The 20,005-nt window shown below is 43.6% G+C and overlaps 1 protein-coding gene across 7 annotated transcripts in view; it reads left to right on the forward strand.

Annotated features, from left to right (window-relative positions):
• FARP1 (FERM, ARH/RhoGEF and pleckstrin domain protein 1) overlaps window positions 1–20,005 on the forward strand; it is a 283,051-nt gene that overhangs the window by 124,216 nt on the left and 138,830 nt on the right. The gene's annotated exons all lie outside the window — the stretch shown is intronic.

Consider the following 20,005-nt stretch of genomic DNA (forward strand, 5'->3'; position numbering starts at 1 on the left):
AACTTACGGCTGAGGCATCGCTAAGTTTATTGATTAGCTATGCAGCTCTGATATTATTGCTAGAATTATCTACTAGAGTAAACTTAATTCTGGCAAATGGTAAATTAACTGGTTAATTTTATATTAATTGAAATTTGGACTTGAGGTGTTATTTGGAGACTCTGCTTCTGGCTTCTTAAGCTTCCCTGTCACGTGGAAAATTTTAACATAGCTAGGGATGCTGGGGAGCGTGGGGTGGGAAGAGAACCTCTGAATGCTTCGCTTGGCAGAAATCCTTTGCCAACAGCTATGTACTTTGCTCTTTGGTTCCTCACTCAGAGCATGATTAACTCAGTTAACCCACACAGGCTTAATTATTGCTCCTAGTACATGGAAAATTGGAAACTATAAACCAGGAGACTGGGCAAAGCAGGCTGTGAGAATTGATAGCTGATGTTCTGGCTTTGAGGGATGTTCAATAAAAAAACTTAAAAAATTCAGTCCTCTGTTTAAGAACCCAAGGAATTATAAATATACTTAGAAATGGTTTCTATCAAGAGGATTAAAAGAGATTTGATCTTAAAAGGGAAGTTCTAGAAAATTGTTGAGTGCTTTATTCTTTGACATTGCTGTAAATATAAGATGTCATTGTACCTACTATCTTAGGATATGCATTTCACTAAAATAATTATGGTGATAAGTACACCCGAGGTATTATGCATATTTCTCTGTAATGAGGAACTTTGTGTGCACTTGAGAGAATTTCTCTTTCAGTACTTTAAAAGGATCATTTTTGGCTTGATTAAACAGGATAATTCTACATAAATGCTGTAATCTGTGTATGTGCTTTGGTGGGGGAAAAAGTGGCTTTCCTGTAATTTTACTTAGTTTGAAATTTTGATAAGGAAAATGAGGACATCTTTTTAATGAGGAGAAAACCAGAGAGAAGTTTGAGAGGAATCCATCAATGCAAAATGAATATCAAGAAAGTCTAAAAGTAGATGGGGTTTTGACCTATCCTCAAGCTCTTCAGAACAGGATACAGTAAGCATTCCTTCTGGAAAATGTCACACCCGGTAGTGCCTAAGGAACCAACAGAGTGTACTGTGGTGGTAGTGGAATCACCCAGAAGACCTTGTAGCGAGGTAAGATGGTAGAGAACTAGGCCACCAACCTGGGCAGAGTCCAAGTCATTTGGCATGAGAGTAACCAAGTCTGAGATTGGTCATGGGACTAAAGTTTTTTTTGGTGTTTTTTTTTTTTTTTTAATCTTAAAAAAAAAAAAAGGGTTTGAAAAACATTCTGGTCTCATCAGCTATTTTTCTAGGTATTCTTTCTTTGGGAAAATAAAAACTAAAGATTTGTGTTTTTAGATAATTGCTATAACCTTTAACTGAAAACTTGCTCAGTGTGGTTTTTCTATCTCTGAAGATGAAGATTGATGAGTTAGCGACAAACTACCTCACACATGCATTTTTGCTGACTACAGCTGAGGCTGTTCACTCTCCTTAATAATCCTAAAAACAAATCCTAACATTTTCAAGGTTAGCATTTTGTATTTGGATCAACAGCTGACAAAAGTTAGGTTGTGTCCTTTTTTTTTTTTTTTTAAGATGTTATTTATTGATGAAAGACACAGAGGCAGAAACACAGGCAGAGGGAGAAGCAGGCTCCCTGCAGGGAGCCCGATGTGGGACCCCATTCCAGGACTCCAGGATCATGCCCTCGGCTGAAAGCAGGCGCTCAACCACTGAGCCACCCAGACATCCCATTGTGTCTTTTTTTTTTTCCTTAAAGATTTTATTTATTTGAGAGACAAAGTGTATGTGATCAAGAGAGCCCAAGCAGTGGGAAAGGAGAGAAGGAGAGGGAGAAGCAGGGTCCCCACAACTTGGGGCTCTATCCCAGAACCCTGGGATCATGTCCTGAGCCAAAGGCAGACCTTAACCTACTGAGCCACTCAGGCACCCTTAGGTTGTGTCTTCTAAGTATATGTTGTACAGTGTGGTAACTACCAGCCCCATGTGACTATTTACATTTAAATGCAATTGAACTAACTATTCCTTAATTGCCACATTTGGCTAGTGGCTGCCATATTTGACAGTGTAGATATGTCTAGAACATTCCTATCATTGAAGAAAACTGTTAGCACTTGGAATAACCATTGCCACTACCTCCCCTCTGTGTACAAGTGTCTTAAAAAGTCAGAGATGATACCTATATGATAATTTTTCCTATCTATGCCCTGCTCCAGCCCTGCCATCACCTCTTAGCACCTAGGCAGTGAAGCTCACTCCATGAGAAATGTTCACACCAACCTCAGAGCTAGAAATTGAGCCCCCCAAACCAGGTGGGTTAGCTGGCTCCTGCAAACACAAGGATACTTGGTAAAAGTACTAATAAATAACTCTTTACGATGTCAATAACTGGTTGACTGAACAGGACGATTGCCTTTAGTATTCTCCTAAGTGTGTGAGGGACTCCCAGACTTTGCAGAATGACCAATTCCAGGTACTTAACTGGATTGCTGACTCCCTCCCTCCCTCCATGTCTTCCCGGTTATATTTGCAAGTGAAGTTTGGGCTCATAATGAGTTGAGAAAGTTAATTTTTAATATTCAGAGGCGCTCACATGCCTGAGGGTAATTTGAGAAAGCATGAGATTAAACCCAGGTGCAGGAATCTGTCTTTCGTTGCCAGCCGCTGACAATCGACTCCCCTTGAGCGAAGGCCTCACGTATCACTAATGCTCAGAAGTACTGGTCCCCTGTTGGACAGATGAGAACATTTCATTTCTAGAGCAGAGACGAGCTCCCCTGGACCTGAAAGCCACATGGGGGTCTGTGTCCTGTCTTACGATCTGATTTCAGAATGAAAGCTTTTGAAAGCTGCTTCCGTGTCACTACTTTTCTAAAATAGGCTAGTTTTATTATTTTAGTACCTAAAATCATGACATTACTCCATTCAATAGAGTGAGTAATCCAGATTGTGACTGTGTGCATTTCCCCTTATCAGACTTACCAAAGCCATTACTAATTCAGAAGGGAAGAAAATGCACCATGTATGCATTTTAAGTTTTCCTGAATTTGTTCTAATATGGAAGAGATTCTCCTCCCCCACCCCCCAAATCTGAAGATTCTCTTACTTGTAGGGAGTTAACAAAACTGGAACACAGCAGATCAATTTAGATTTCCTGGTCATGAATCCCAGCCTCTTTTGATAGCTACGTTTCTCTTTCTGCTGGATCGGCTGGCTATTCATTTGATTTCATTGAGAATTTTCTGAGTGCTTTTTCTTCATCTCAAAGAGGCTCTGGGAAGATGCAGGGCTGCTTAGTGATGTCACTCGCAGTCTGAGCGAGCCAGGTGCGTGCTAGACATTAAAACACGCTCATTATCTTTCCTATAATCTGCTCCCTTGTTCTCGCAGAAACTCAAGACCTAAGTGGATCCTGGTTGTAATGAAAAGAATGATCATCAGTCCTTTTTACATCTGACGTCGGGATAATTTTGTTAGGCATATTTGTTCTCAACTGCTTTTTAAACCAAGAGCCGGCATTTAAACTGCAGTCTTCCTTTGTGGAAATAATCTAGTTCATGCTTCAGCTATTAGCAGTCCTCAGAGCTGAAAATGAAATGCTCTGAGCAAATAGCTCAGGAAGATCAGTTGTAGCTTTACGATCATTGTTGGTGGTATTAATAGTTAACTCAAAGGAAGTCGTGATGTGATACAAAACCAATCCAGTTTTCACAGCCTCTGGATTGAAGCCCCTCACTTGTGGCCTCGTGGTCCCATCAGTGGCCTTCTTATGGCCACCTGTGTTTATTTCTGGCCACATCTCTTTCTATACATAAGCGGACTCCTGTATCATCTGACAGCTCCCCTTTGCTGCTCCTTAGATACCAGATTCTCCAAGCTCAGAATCTTATCCCTATCACCTCGTCCTTAGAGTTCTTAAAAATCACTGTCCTCACTGTCCCTTCTTAGCCTCCCAGACCACACCTGAGAGGCAGACTTAGAGGAATCCTGTGTCTGGCTGGTCTTTCCCCCTCCCTTGGGATGCCCCCTTTTAGCCTACTCGCCCAAGCCCACTGACAGATGGGTTCAGTCAATCGTTCGTTCGTTCGTTCGTTCGTTCATTCATTCATTCATTCATTCATTCATTCATTCATTGTCTATTCAATACCTGCTCTGTCCCGGGCACTTTACTCAATAATGGGAACCCGGTGAACAGGAGAAACTCAAACCTTGCCCTACTGGAGCTTAAGCTTTGTAGGAGAGGACTGACATTCATCCTCGTGAGAAGCATAATCAACAATGATGAGCAGGATGCTAGCTACGTTTATGCATAGCTGAGCATGTCATTCCTCAGTGGTGTCCCTTCATTTTGGGGACAAGATCCAAACACTCCTTAGCCTGTTTTCAAGGCTCTTCAAGAATCAACTGGGACCTGCTGATAGGCTTACAGATGCCTCATGCTCCTCGTGCTTCCTCGTCTTCATGTCTATGCTGCTTTGGGAGTGCCTTGGTCCCTTGTTTCTTGGGCAAACTTCAGTATGGAGCTCAAGCTGTCACTTCTTGTGATCCTTTCCTGATTCCTTATGTGTGCTATTTCTCTTTTGCATTCCCATAGCCTCTCTGTGCCCCATCACCGGCCATTTCACCTGTGTGGTTTTTATTATTTTCCTCTCCAATAGGTTCTGAGACCCTTGGACACAGAAATGATGTCTTCTACCATTTTGTCCTTAGACTGTAGCATGACCTAGGACATGTGTATAACAGGTGCTTGGTAAATCTAGAGGTGAGAAGTGCCTGCAGATGGAAACACTGCTTAGGTGGAGGTAGTAACACCTGGTCTCCACAAGTGTGTCCGAGATCTGATGACTGAGATTTCTTTATTCAGTGGGATATTGGCCTCCATGGCATTTAAATTTCCTGATTCTAAATTGTCACTGCTTGTTTTCTGTTACATAATTATTTATTTTTATCAAGTTCCCAGATGTCTTAATTGGGAATGTCATATGTTATGAATTCTATTTCTGCTGGAGGAGCTGCTCCCCTAAGTGCTACTTTTCTGATGATGAACAATTTGACTCAATGGGGTATTGCATTTTATAATTCGTTAATGTTTGTCATCCCATGTACTCAAATATTCAGTATCAGCTGACAGCCACCACTGGAATTGATTCCTTGGACCATTAGAACACACTTTCCTGCCATGTTAGCCCTATGCCAGGAATCGAGGATGGTGCTGAAGCTAGTGGCAGAGGGGAACCCCATGCTTGGCCTGAGATCTGTATGTGTGGGCAAGTAAATCTAGTCCCTTCTTTCTTTCTCCAAAGAAAGAAGTGACTTTCATGTTACTTTGGCTCATGCAAAGTATTGAAATTAAATTAAGCCCAACAAAGGAAATTCTTTTTTTTTTTTTTTAAACATAGGAAATTCTGAGAGGTTACCCATAAAATGGAAAACTATCTCATCCCTACTGAGTACAAACCTTGTATGTTCTCTAGGTGTATGTACTTCATATCCAGGGACTTTCTTCGAGCTTTTATTGAGCTTTTACTGCACATGGGTCTTGTGTGAGGCACCGGGGACAACCTAAAATGAGCAAGATCCCAGCTCTCAAGTAAGCAACTGTCCAGATAAATAGATGCTAAGAGCACAGGGATTTTCATGGGGCTCTTGGCCCAGACCACGCTGTATGCTCTTTCTTCTGCAAAACTTTAGAGAAAGACCCACTGTCCTGGAGGCTAAGTCGTTTAGTTTAATCCTGAGAGGATAAGCAGATGCTCTCGCCAGGGCCTGGCATCTGGGACTGTCAACATCTATTACTGAAGGGACCCGATGAGATGGAATTAAAATGAGCCTGTGCAGAAAGAGCACAGGAACTGTCAATGAAATGCATACTTTTGTCCTGGAAATCAATGGGAAACACTTAGCTATCCTGTCAACTTTCTTTAAAAAGTAAGAACAACCATGTCCTGCATGATAGCCAGTGTGCCATGGCGCCCACTCAACCAGAGGGTTACTGGGGCCAGGTCATCTGCCTTCCGACGCTCTGGTCTGCTCTGGCATCTTCATTCACTCAGCAGACATTGACTGGAGCCTCTGCAGTCTTTGAGGCTCTCCGAGCAAGGTCCTGGGTATGTGACAGGTGAGGGACAAGTCTTCTGTCTCTGTGGGGTGTGGGGTGTGTACAGCCTCCTGGCATGACTGAGTTTGGGAGGTGGCCTGGAGAAGCACACAGCTTACTTATTTGTGACAGAGGAGAAGGACAGTCAGTGTTTGCTGAATAAACTACTTTTTTTTTTAAAGTAAGCTCGATATCAAACGTGGGTCTTGGACTCATGACCCCAAGATCAAGAGTCACATGCTCCATTCTGAGCCAGCCAGGTGCCCCATATTGAATAAAGTTCTTGACACAGAAGTGAAGTATTTGTCACACACATACCTGCATACACATTTCATTTTCACTTCACCATAGAGCTCTCTGATACAGATGTATATGGTGGGCATTTCTGTTTTTTTTTTTTTTAAGTGGGAGAGGGCAATCAAGGTTTTATTCCAAACCTTTTGGGGGATCCCCTCATTATATTACCACTTAGGGGGAGCTAGAGTCCCACCTCTGATCAGAGCAGCTCAGTGGGGCAGATGCAACCTCTCCTTAATGCAATACAAGGGAGTGCTGCAGAGAAAGAATTAGTGAGCAATTAAGTGAACCCGATTTTTAATCCAGAGCCAAATGTGCAGAACTATATTGTCCTAAATTCATTTGCTTTATATAAATTAGGTTGTGATTTTTTATGGCCCATAACTTGAGTCTTTCTCATGATGTTTACATCACATGAATTTCATTTTGAGAGAATTCAGCTTTGTAAAAGACCAACCTAAATATTCAAAAAAACCCACAAAAAACCCACAGATAAATGGATTGAACACCTTCTATGTGGTAGATGGGCCCTGGGGATAGAGCAGTGAATCAAGTGGACACAGCCCTCATGCTCCCATGGAACTTACATTCCAGTAGAAAAAAATAGAACCAAAAATATGCCAAGTGGTACTAAATGCAAAGCAGAAACACAAAAGAGTATGGGTATGGCATATGTTTTGTGCTCCTATTTTATATAAATATGTTAAGGAAGCTCTGATCATGTGATGGTTAGAGGCCAATGGGAAGTGAAGTAGCAAGTCTACATTTTGGGATGAACATTGTTTCAGCAGGAGGGAGGAGGATGTGCAAAGGCCCTGAGGTGAGAGAGTATTTGATATGTTTGAGAACGGCAGGGTAGCCATAGTAGCTGGAATAGAATGAGTGAGAGAGGAAATGAGTGAGGTGCCCAGAGAATTAACAAGGGGTCTGGTAGGCCAGAAGGAGGAGTTTAGATTTTATTCCAAGTGACATAATCTGACTCGGCCCTGTACAAACACCATCCCTACTGAGGAGTTGAGTGGACTACAGTGGCTGGGTGAGGAGGCCACTACTGCTGTGGTCATCCCAGAAGCTGGTGGTGGCACTCAGCTGTTGCATCCCCCAACAGGGCCGCCTGAGCAGCCAGCAAAGTGGAGTTGCTGGTTGTGGGAAGGGAAAGACCAGTGTGCGTGAGAATGACATGAGCCTCTGATTCTTCTCTCTTGTTTCTTTGTCCTATGCCAGAAGAATTTGGAATTTGGAAGGTCGTACATCTCTGAAAGTTAGAAGTAAATCTTACAGTTGCCCAATTTTCGAGATTATGGGGGGTCGATGAAGTTGGCCTTAGCTGTCTGTCACCTAGAGGGTTCTGTGGTTGCGCTGTATGTCACGCTCAGGGTGGCCCATGTGGGTGGATCCCAGGCTCCCAGGCTCGCAGAGTAACGGTCATGACGGGCAAGTTGCCCCCAGGGATGCTCTCCACGCCATTCAGAGGTTGCTTTGCGCTCAGCAGCATCCCGAGTCCCCATGCTGAGCAGCGTTCCTGGGCCTCCGACGGGCTGTGACCCACGCTCCCACCTCAAGGCGAGTCCCGTTTAACCACCATCTGCCTTTTCGTTCCGTGGGGGCTACTGTCCCTGATTCCAAGTCTCACCTGTTCAGTGCTAGGTGACCCTGCCACCACTCCCAGGATCTGCATGAACACCACCAGGGAGACACACTTTGGCCCAATTATGTGGCAGCATTTGCTCGGAGAAGGATCGTCTCCCAAGGCCTGGAGACAAAGCCTTGTTTGAGGAGAGCTGTTGGTTGGGGGTGGTGAACAATAGCGTCTGTGTTCTGGATGAGAACCTCTGGAGGGAGAGCAAATAAACTTGGGTGGGTGGACGCTGAAAAGGCTTTTCCTAGAGTAGGAAGCAAAATATAATCCTCCTCCCTGTCACGCCTTCTCTGTTGACATTTCCTGCTCCTTAACAAAGTACAGTGTGTGCCCTGCAGTGTGTGGCTCTCGAAGTGTCCCCACAGCCACTTTGCTGTGCCTTATATGCTGTGAATAATTGATTTTTATTTCTTAATTTTTAAAAAATATTTGAGAGAGAGAAAGAGAGCATGGGGGGTGGGCGGTGAGGCAGAGGGAGAGAGGGAATCTCAAGTGGACTCTGCACCATGCGTGGAGCCCAATGTGGGGCTGGATCCCAGGACCCTGAGATCATGACCTGAGCCAAAGGCCAATGCTTAACTGACTGAGCTACCCAGGCATCCCTACATAAATAAATCTTAAAAAAAATAAAGGCTAACCAGATGGAAGGATCTTTCCTTTGCCACCATATTATTGTCTTATCACTTAAGTTTAAATGGAGTCAGTTGTTTTCTTTTCTGTGTGAAAAGCAGGCAGGGGGTTGGTTATCATGCTTTTGCTTAGGCCAGGCAGGCTGGACAAATATTGACTAAGTCAACGAGGCCTGTGAGAGCAGGTCTGGGTTGGGGGTGCTCGGGAGTGGGTGACATTCCCCTCATAGCAGAGCTGCCTCACCTCCCTGCTGCCAGACACCCCAGGAGGCCTGTGGTTATATACTTCAGAGGAGGTGACCACAGGCTACCTGCTGGAAGGTATGGTGACTTCCAGATCAAGACCACTGAAGACATGGGACCCTTCTCTGAGGGCCGAGTGGTGTGCCTCAGGTGGCCCCCGGAGCCCCTGGCACATTTTTCGGGTGTAATGCAGTTCATCACAGACAGGTTTGGAAGAGGCTCCAGGCAGCACAGGGGAGGCATTCCACACAAGGTGAAATGTCGTCAGGAGAAGTGGTTGGAATTTCTCTGAGTTCACAGCTTATCAAGGGCCTGTGCTGAAGTGATCCCGGGATCTGTTGGGAGTACAAACAGGCCCAGGAAAGGGCCTGGAGGAAGGCAGAGCATAGCCTGAGCCGGTGGAGAAGGTTCTCTGGCCACAGAGAGTCTGTGCAGCCCTGTCCCCATGGCCGAGGGGCCATAATGTGTGGCTTCACTAACATGGCCATTTTGTGCATCCGGATCTTTCTGCTCATCATCACGGTTGAGTCTGCAGGTCTTTTGTTCATGACCAGGTTTCCAGATGGGTTTGGACTATGAGGTAAATGTACCGATCCTTCAAGACAGGTTTGCACTTTATAAACCTATTTAGTTTGTAAAGAATACAGATAGAGATCCATCTTATGAAATGTCTGTAGCCCTGAGCTCTTTTCCCCAGATTTGATCATACTCAACAAGCGGATCATCTCTCTCCTTTCCTGAAAAGGACAGAATAGATGCTTGTGTCCTGTGGCATCATTTGGCTGCAGGGTTGCCTCCCTCAACTCTCGTGTGACTGCCAGGCCCTCCCTCGGCAGTGGTGGTGGTGGGGACACTGGGAAGACAGCTCCAGGTTGCTTACGTGGTGCTGGTCACCAGCACCAGGAAAGCAACAGATTTTCAGAGCCCCTGACTGAAAGGGCAGATGACCAGATTACCACAGAGTCACCTGTCACTCATGATGCGCCCAGTGTTGGTGATGATGATCACATATTGGTAAATACAGTTACAATATTTTTTTATATACTTTATTGGTCTCATGCCATGCAGTTGAGTTTTCCTAGATGTCCTATTACTTAATTAGGAAAACAGAAACAGGGGTGCCTCTATGGCTCAGTCAGTGAAGCACCTGTGTTCAGCTTATGTCATGATCTCAAGGTCCTGGGATTGAGCCCTGCATGGGGCTCCCCGCTCAGCTGGGAGTCTGCTTCTCCCTCTCCCTCTGCTCCTCCCTCTACGGTGTGCTCTCTTTCTCTCTCAAATAAAAATAAATGAAATCTTAAATAAAAAAAAAAAAAACAGAAATGGGCTCTCCTGGGTGGCATAGTCGGTTAAGTGTTCAACTCTTGATTTTGGTTCAGGTCACTATCTTAGGGTTGTAAGATCGAGCCCGATGTCGGGCTCTGCACTCAGTGTAGAGTCTGGTGGAGATTCTCTTTCTCTCTCTCTGCCCACCCCTTCCCAAATAAATAAATATAATGTTAAAAAAAATACAGCCAGTGAGGTGACGGCAGCCCCCTCACAACTCTCTGTGTGAGATGTAGGGGAAGTCATAATGAAATAGGCACAAACCTGGCCCTTGGCATGATGGTTAATTTGTGATGTTATGTTCAAAGGTTAGTACCAAAGCTTGTTTTAAGATGAGGGTTTTTTTCCCCTTATTTTTTCTTTCTCTTCTGGCAGGAGTGAAAAGCATTTCATTCTTTAACCCAAATTTATGTCCCTAGACATTTTTTGTAAATCAACTTCTACTTACCTAAAAGGCTATATTGTTGGTTTAAATGAATGGAATCAGTGTTTTAGGCTTCTTGCTCAGTATAAATTGGTACTCTTTCAAAGTAGTCCCCGTGAGTGGTTCTTTTTAAAGTGGTGTTAAATTATGGGGCAGGAATCATAAATTGGTTTTGATTCTATTGCCGAGTCTGGTTGATTCATGATGGCTGAGAGAGCGCTGCGTTACAAGAGAGAAGGCAACTCTGTCAGTGGTGTCCTTGTGGGACATGGGGAGGTCGAAGGGACAGTAGTTGTGACCCAGGTCTCCTGACCTTTGTGACCTGGGGGAGTGCCAGCCATTTAGATTTCTGGAAGTTTGCTGGGTCACTACCTCTGCTTCACCTGTTCTGCTTATAAACTCGAGATTTGTCAATAAGATGACCTTTGAATGCATTGAAGCTCTTCAGATAAGTGTAATCACTCAGGACACCCCCTCACACCCACCCACACACAGCGCGCTGGCTGAGTCAGTTAGGAAGCCTACTTGACTTGTTGATCTTGTCCAGCAAAGCATCAGGGTCTCACTATGTAATAAGGAAATTTTGAGATTTTTTTTTTCCTACCCAGTCTAAACATATAATCCAGAAATCAAGGTCACTTTGGATTTGTTAGTATCTACAGTAATTAGGTTACTTTGCATATCAATTTGCATATCATAGCAAAGAACCATTGCTAGAATTCTCTGTTCTAGTGAAGAGCTGTACCTGAAAGATAAGGCTATGTGCGTTATGTGTTGATCTGAGACCCTTTTCTCCTCATTCTTTTTTTTTTTCGTTCTTAAAATTGATATGCAAAATTATGTGGAAATAATTGCTCTTATTCAAAGCCCAGGAAAGAGCCCTGAATGTGGATGACCTGGTGGCTGCTTGACCTCTAGCCCAGTGCTTGTCCATGCCAAGGGCACAATAATCTCACCTGGCGAGCTTTTTAAAAAGAACACTGATGCCCAGTTCCCATATCTGGCTCATTGAATCAGAATATTGGGGGGTGGGACTCAAGCACTGATACACTTTTTTTTAATGGGAATTCTTTATTTTTTTTTCAAATTTTTATTTAAGTTCTAGTTAACATACAGTGTAATAATTGTTTTCAGGAGTAGAATTTAGTGATTCATCACTTACATCTAACACCCAGTGCTCATTACAACAAATGTCTTCCTTAATGCCCATCTTCCGTTTAGCCCATTCCCCCCCTCCCCGGCCACCTCGCTCTATCAACCCTTAGTTTGTTCTCTGTCCTGAAGATTCTCTTATGGTTTCTTTCCCTCTCTCCTTTTTTTCTTTTCCCCCTCCCATATATTTGTTTTCTTTCTTAAATTCCACATGTGCGTGAGATCATGCGTGAGATCCTATGTTTTTTGGCTTTCTCTAACTCCACTTAGCACAACACACTCCAGCTCCATCCATGTCATTGCAAATGGCAAGGTTTCATTCTTTTTGATGGCTGATATTCCAGTGCATATATACATCACATCTTAATCCAGTTATCTGTCAGTGGACATTTGGGCTCTTTCCAGAGTTTGGCTGTTGTTGATAATACTGCTATGAACATCCGGCTACAGGGGCACCTGGGAGGCACAGTGGTTGATTATCTGCCTTTGGCTCAGGGCGTGATCCTGGGGACCTGGGATCAAGTCCCGCATCAGGCTCCCTTTGCCTATGTCTCTGCCTCTCTGTGTGTGTCTCTCATGAATAGAGTAAAAATCTTGAAAAAAAAATCTGGGTACATGTGCCCCTTTGGATCTGTATTTTTGTGTCCTTTGGGTAAATATCTAGGAGTGTACTTGCTGGGTTGATAATATTTTTTTAAAGCTCTGCATCATTGTTGTTTGAGTTGTCTTCTTCTACTCCCTTCCCTATAAAAGCTCGTTATCCACAGCAGGCCATCTTGGGCTGGCCCATCTCTCTTGCCAGCCTCAGCCCCCAATACTCCCCAGACGCCAGGCACATCCAGCCAGGAGATCCTGCCCATTTTTCTGACTCTGCCTTTGTATTTGCACAGGCTCTTCTTTCTGACTTCACTGCTGTTTCCCCAGCCTCTTCCCTTCCCACTTTTCTGCACAAAATTACTGAGATTCTAGTTCAATGCCCTTTTCCTTGAGAAAACCCTCTTCCTCCCTGGGGCTGACTTGGCATTCTTCATTTTCATGGCTGCTGGAAGACAGGGACCACCCCTCTTCACTTCTCCACACCCAGCCCAGTCTATGCTCAAAAAGCATTTGTTCATCAATGAGTGCATTGGCAGTAGTAATACCTGCCTTCTGAGATTCTGAGCCATGTTACAGTGCTTGGAAGCCATAAACCATTTTATAAATACAAAGTGGTTTGGGATTATTGCTGATTTGGATCCTTAAACAACAGCAAATGATTGTCATTTTCCCGTAGACTGTACTCTTCAAGTCAGCATGTGGGATGCTGTGCTTTATTTATTGTTTAGAATACAGTCTGGTTGCCCTTGGGGTGCATGGCACAGTAACCGCCCCCCCCCCCCCAAGAAGGACGGGATGTCAGGTTTCCACTGCAAAGTGCAGCTCCGCTAATCAACTGGAGCTAATGAGATGATGTGTTTGCCCTGGGCAGCATCTCTGTAATTCCAAAACCTTGTCCAAATAGCCAAGCCTTCTGTGAACTTTTATTATGTGGACTTACCTCTCTCAAAGCCATCTGTGAGCCTGGTTTTGTGAAGCAATTATATTGCAGGTGTGCAATAGAGGATGAAGTAATGGCTTGATTATTTGGTGAAGCAGCAGGCATTTTGGACTTCACAAACTTCCGAGGCTTGCTTCATGCTATTTTGTTCTTCGGAATTTTAACACAACCTAGAGCAAGAGAATTGTTGGGACTGCAGCCAGCTGTGTGTACAATAATTTTTAAAAGTCAGCGTGTGCCTTATTTTAATCACAAGAAGGTCTGGCTGATTCTCTTATTACTGCTGTCAGGAGGGGCTCAGGGTGGGGATTTGTGTTTCTGGATTGTCTGAAACATAAGCAGAATTTCAGGATGTATGTAATATTTGGGAGAAGAAAGCCTCTTTCTTTCATCAAATTCTCAGAAGGGTCCTGTGGAACCCCTACCCTCAGGGGAAGTAAGAGTATTAAATGTTGTTTTATGTTTCTTTGAAGTTGTCAGTAGTATCTAGGAGTTAAAGATAGGTCTTGAATGAATTTTGTCTTTTTTCTATGGCTTCAAAGTAGATCAGAAGCCAGTTCATTTCTAAATTATCTGTTCTCCTGTGTCTTGTTTGCCATCATCCTGTCCTATGCATTTGCATTTTGACCTTGACATTTCTGATGAGAACGGGCAGAGAGGTAGAGAATGAAGTGAACCACACAAAATAGGATGCTAAGTAAGAAAAAGGATGATCCAGGATTTGTATGTGTAAGGCCATCCAGGACTATGATGGAAATGCCCCCCAGCCCCAGAGCTGGGTTACTCTGTGGCCTACATTTTTGAGTACCTGTCATATACGAGGCATTTTGTTTAAACCTTCATTTTTAGCCGTCATACTGGCATTTCAAAAGAGGCCACGCTTTACCCATTTTACCAAGGAAAGGTCGAGAAACTGTAGCTCATGTTTAGACATCTTGCAGTACGGGGACTGCACTGGGGGGGCTGTGCACATAACGGCACAGAGATGGGGCTTGGGAGATGTTTGTCAAATTTAACTGCTAGCTTAGCAAATGCAGTTCCTAAAGCAGTAAGGAGGGCCTCTTCCGCAACTGTGCCTCCTGTTCTCTTTGCATCTTGTATGAAAGATCTCGTTAGGATACAGCAATCAGCTTAATTCCTTCTGCTTGCCCCTGGTTTTCAATTATTTGGGTTGGTTCTGCCAGCTGTTCCCAGGAATATGGCAAACTGCTTGTCTTTTTTTTTTTTTTTTTTTTTCTGTGTCGATGCTGTGGATCTTTTACGTGGAGTCTTGTCCTCATCCTCTGTGTTTGGGAATTGAGCACTGTACAGAGGAGTTAAGCGCAGCCCCTGCCTTTTAGGAGCGTGGAGCATACGAAAGGAGCGTTCTGTGGTTAGAGCACTGTGGGGTGTGTAATAATGCAGGGCTGCAGGTGAGGGGGGGTCCCACCTGCTAATGAATGGCTGTGCCGTGTCTGGCTATGATGCTGAAATCTGGAGGAACTACAATAGTGAGCAGGCATTAGGGACTGATTTGGTCACACAGTAAGCTGTGTGCTTATATCAGAGTTTTCAGACTTTGCTCAATGAGACTAGCACGTTGTAAGTGGAGTGGGCTGCCAAATGCAGAGGCGTCCTGCTTGGATGCCATCTGGCTGAAGGGATGGAATGGGAAAGCGTGGGTTTGGTTGGGGGTGCCGTGAGCAGGTCTGGGCATTTCAGCCACCATCACAATTCACAGCTTCAGAAAATACCGGTTATATTTAACTTAATTTTATTATTTTTTAAAAGATTTTATTTATCTGACAGCAAGAGAGCACAAGCAGGGAGGGAGGGTCAGAGGAAGAAGCAGACTCTCCGCTGAGCAGGGAACCCCACACGGAACTCGATCTCAGGACCTGGAGATCATGACCTGAGCTTAAGGCTGTTGCTTAGCAGACTGAGCCACCCAGGCACTTCTGTATTTTATTTTTTAAAAATTGATTTTAATTCTGCCTAAGAAAGTAATACCTATTCCTCTCGCTTTTTTTTTAATTGAACCCAAAGAAAGTTAAAAGAAAAAAAAAGGCAAAGAAATTCTACCTTGCATAGTTGACCGTTGCTATAAAATTTTGGTGCCTATTTTTCTCTGCTTGCAGTATCCTATTAATATTGACCTTTGCTTAAAGCAGCCTTTTCTCTTCACACCAGCCTTGTCTGGTGCTGAGAATTAGCCAAGAGACATAAAAGCATGCTCTGGCTGGCTCCATTTAAATGGTGGATCCCAGCAGGTGAAGTGCATGAAAATAGGGCTGCCCATCTGCAGTGAGAACTTTGACATCATGCATTCAAATGATTTTTTTCTTTGCCTCTTCTACAAGAGACTCCTAAGCTTTGAGCTTTGTGGCTCTTCTCCTTGATGATGGCATGATTGCTAAAGAAAGAAAAATATTCATAGAGATAAGATTTTGGGCCCCAAAAAACTGCCTTTAGTTTTTAACTCCCATAATCAGCTTGGAAATCTGAATTCACAAATTATAAGAACTCTTTGACGATCCTGCTTTTTTTTTTCCCCTCTCGTTTCTGTGAATAGCCTTAGCAAGAGATGTAATTCTTTAATACTGTTTGAGAGTTCAAGAAAATAGTAACACAAAGTTGTTTGGAGCGCTATGGCTATAAAGCACGAGCATGTGTACAGAAAAGAAGAGGTGTGCCGATCACTGCTGCTTTAATGATGAGTGCATTTGATTCTAGTTCTTTACTACTTGCAAGTAGTTCTTTGTTGATCCCTTTTTTCTTGTTTCCTGCTTCCCAGATTATCTGCTGTTTTGTCTACAGTGCTGATCATTTGGGACTGAAATGTTCCAGGAACGCTGAAAATTGTTCTTTTGCTCTGATGTCACCTTTGGATAGTGTCTAATGTTACCCTAAATAATCTTCTAAGAATTTATTAATTAAACTCCTTCTAGGTCCCTAGAGTATACCAAAACCCAACCAAACTCAGTTTTGACCACACCCTTACCCTGAGACCTCTGTATCCATGTTAAGATACTTATTTAATCAAGACCAAGAGGAAGCAGGTCTTCAGTTAGCAAGTGCCTGAGTAAGGAGAGCATGGTCCATGCTACCATACTGCTCAGGCTTTCCCTTAAGCCACATGGCAATCACTGGGAACATTTCCTTAGGGTCCTGGACCACTGTCAGATGTATGGGCCCTGTATCTCTCCGGATTTGGTAGTAATCATGCAAACCACATCATTATCTTATTTTTATAGGCCCCTCTATGGATGGCTGTTCTTTGAAGGGAGATGGACAGATGCGTGAGGTCCCTCCTAGTAGAGCACCCAGGATTTGTGTGCATTACTTTACTTTTTGAAAGGCTTGGTTTCCAGGGGAAATTTTATCTTCAATAAAATAGTAATTTTATAAATATCTACAAAACATATTCTATAAATGTAAACTAGTTTTGCTTTTTCTGCCTGTTGGCCTTGGCAGATCTGTTATCCTCAGTAGCTGGGGAAAGCCACTTTCCTGCTTGTCCAAGTGGGGCCATTCTCCCCTGTTTGCTCTGTGCTTTAAAAAAGAAAAAAAGTAGGACCACAGGACCACACCGCATTACTAATACTGTTTTATTTGCCAAGTAATAGTTTTGAAATATGTATGATGCTGTTAATAGTCTTTGAAAAAAGACTTCTCCAAATGTGTTGGCCTGCTTGGATACCATTGTTTTTGACTTCTCTGTTGCCACTAAGTAGGCTGTTCAGTAACCTTAGAGAGTTACTCTTTAAAGGCCTCTGTTGAACTCCTCCTAAATGATGGGCCTTGGCCTAGAAGATCTCCTGAGTCTTTCCAGCCCTGAAATCGATTCTGTAGTTGGTATGGACCAGGGGACCATCTGCCAATGTCTGCAGATTATGCTGGCTGTCTTCTAATGGCATCCAGCAAGTATAGGCCAGAGATGCTGCTGACCAACCAACCATACACAGGAGGGCTCCCACAACAAGGAATTAGCCCACAAAATGTCAACAGTGCCAAGGTGGAGAAGCTTCCACGTGGAGGATGCTGGAGGAGCTGTGGTGACTAGCTCCCGGCCTTCTCAACGCACTTTCTCTCTCTAGGCCTTGCAGGGTTTTCTTGCTCTCTGGTTTGTATGTCCCTTTCAGAACTCGTTTACCCTCTGGAAGTTCTCTTGGTGAAGAGATGCAAGAGCTGGCTTCTGGGAAAAGTCTGATGGGCCTGGTTCAAGGAAACAGAGCTTCTATTGTGCGGGCCTGCGGGCTAGCATGAGAAGCCTGAAGTCACCTTGGATGGGGGAGTGTCGGTTTTCTGAGCCACGTTAAAGATGTGTGGCTCGTTTTATTCTCTTATTTAGAATTTTCCTGGCAATGACTTAGAAACTCGGCATTTGTTTACTTTTCCAATTTCCAGTACATTTCTGGGACTTGGATTCTTGTTGAAAGCTTCGAGTTTTCTAGACTATAGCATATCACTTAATCTTCCTAGGGGCTAATGACTGAAGAAGAGACTTTAAAATAAAATAACGTGACTATATAAACCTTTCAGAAGGCCTTTGTGGGGTGGGGAACAAGCCAAGAAATGATGGTACATTAAAAACACACAGAGGAATACTCTAACTTGCTGCCTTAAGGAGCAAATGTTTTCATTGTTTATTTAAGTGCACATGTACTCAGTGGCATATGGCTTGGCCCTCTTTAAAAAGCAGAAACTGAAAACTGTCCTCTGAGTGAAAAGCCAGGGCCAGGGCAGGAAGGGTGCCCAGAGCAACCTCATTAATCAGGGTGATGAGATTTCACAAATAACACACATCAGCCTGGCTATAGCCACTGAGTCACAGAAAAACATTCTTTTCCCCAAGGAAGCCAGTTTCGTTTAAGAACTACTTACTGTAGACATACCTCAATTTTGACTCCATATACAGACTCTCTCTGTACCCACCCTGAGCTCCCCTGCTGAGAAAGAGGAGGACAAGAAGGAACTTTCTGTGCTTTGGGTTCAGCTGCCACATTCTGGCACAAAGTCAGCTAGCTATACCTTAGTGTTGTATGGAAAGCTGTGATCACACCTCCACAATACCCAAGCAAGTGCACTTTAAGAAATTCATGTCTCCCACCTCCCTACTGTGAGGGCCAAGCATCTCATGCTTATTCCTTCACTTCTAAGAATGCTCTTGCTGCATTTCCCCCACCCCACATAGTTTTTTTTAACCACTCAAGTCACGAATGGCCACGATAGTCATTTTTGCCTTCCATGACCTATACCTCTCCCCAAACACAGACAGGTCTGGTTGGCCAAACCTCATCCTTTATGGATGTGCTCAGGCAAACATACGTTTTTCCCCTGTAACTCAGTTCTCTAGACAGACAAAAGGTAAGATGAAGAGTAAGGAAGAACTTGAAGATCTCATGAGGGTGGAAATTGAACAGTTGTCAGTTATGAGGGCACATCCCGAATCACTGAGAGAACAAGGGAGCCATATAACTGGCTCTTATTGATCCCTCAGGATGGAGGTGGAGGCAGGAGTGGTATGACTTGCAGCCTTGAAGTCAAGGTGACTGAAATACCCCTCTTTGGTAAATGAGAGAAGAGGTTTCAGGTGCCATTGTGGTCCTGTGGTCATAGGCTCCACATCTAGAGGTGACCAGTTGGCCGGGGTGGGATTTTTTATTTCCCTTGGATATGTTCTTTGGGTAGCTGGCTCTTGATTGGAAAGGCTAGCCCTTCACTGAAAAATCAATGAAATTTACCTTGATGGGATCTGTACAATGTGGATGACCCTCAGAAAACATTATGCTAATAAGTGAAGGAAGCCAGCTACAAATGGCTAGGTGTCGCTTTTATTCAGATAAAGTGAGCTTATAGGGGTGGGAAGCCGATGGTTGTCTGGGGCTGCAAGGGGAAGTAGGAATCAACTGCAGACTGGCTTGAGGGGACGTTCAGGGGAAGTGGAGCGGTTTTAAAACTGTATTGTTGTGTTTGCACAGTCCTACAAATGTACTGAAGGTCATTGAGTTGAATACTTACAATGATTGAATTTTTAGGATGTAAATTGCACTTCAGTGAAACTGTTCAATTTTTACTTTGGGTTTGTTTGGGGCTTATACAGGGGGAGAGATTGAGTACCTACAGAAAGATTTATATGGTATGGACTTGGGCCCCATTATGTTAATTGTGGTTTAGGGAAACGTGCCTGTGAATGATGTGGTTAACAGTTGGAGCTTCTAAGCAAAGTCCTATTCTGAACTTGCTCCCACGGCTTCAGTAAGTAGACCTTGTATGTATAATCATCATTTCATGTTCTGAAATATTTAATGTAAAGGAACTCCTAGTTTTTTTTATACAGGACATTATATGCACAGGAAAATCTTTAGCCCAAATTAGTAACCTCTATCTGTGTAAAAGGAGTGAAATCCTATTGACTCCCAGGGTTAGAAAGGACTCTGAAGGTTAAGAGCTGAAGGACAGACACGTGAAGAATAGCAGACAACGATTAGGAAATTCAAAGTGTCTGGACTATATTTAACTAGTGGATTGAAAGACCTCAAAGTTAATGTATGCCCCTTTAATTAGAAAGTTCTAGTCATCAGAATGCACTCATTATTTGACCATGGTGGTGGTCTGAATTTAATTGAGAGTCTCCTTTCCCCCTGGTGTTTTGAAAACCCTGT

This window comes from Vulpes vulpes, chromosome 6 (assembly GCF_048418805.1).
Source record: "Vulpes vulpes isolate BD-2025 chromosome 6, VulVul3, whole genome shotgun sequence".
NCBI classification, from domain to species: Eukaryota; Metazoa; Chordata; class Mammalia; order Carnivora; family Canidae; genus Vulpes; species Vulpes vulpes.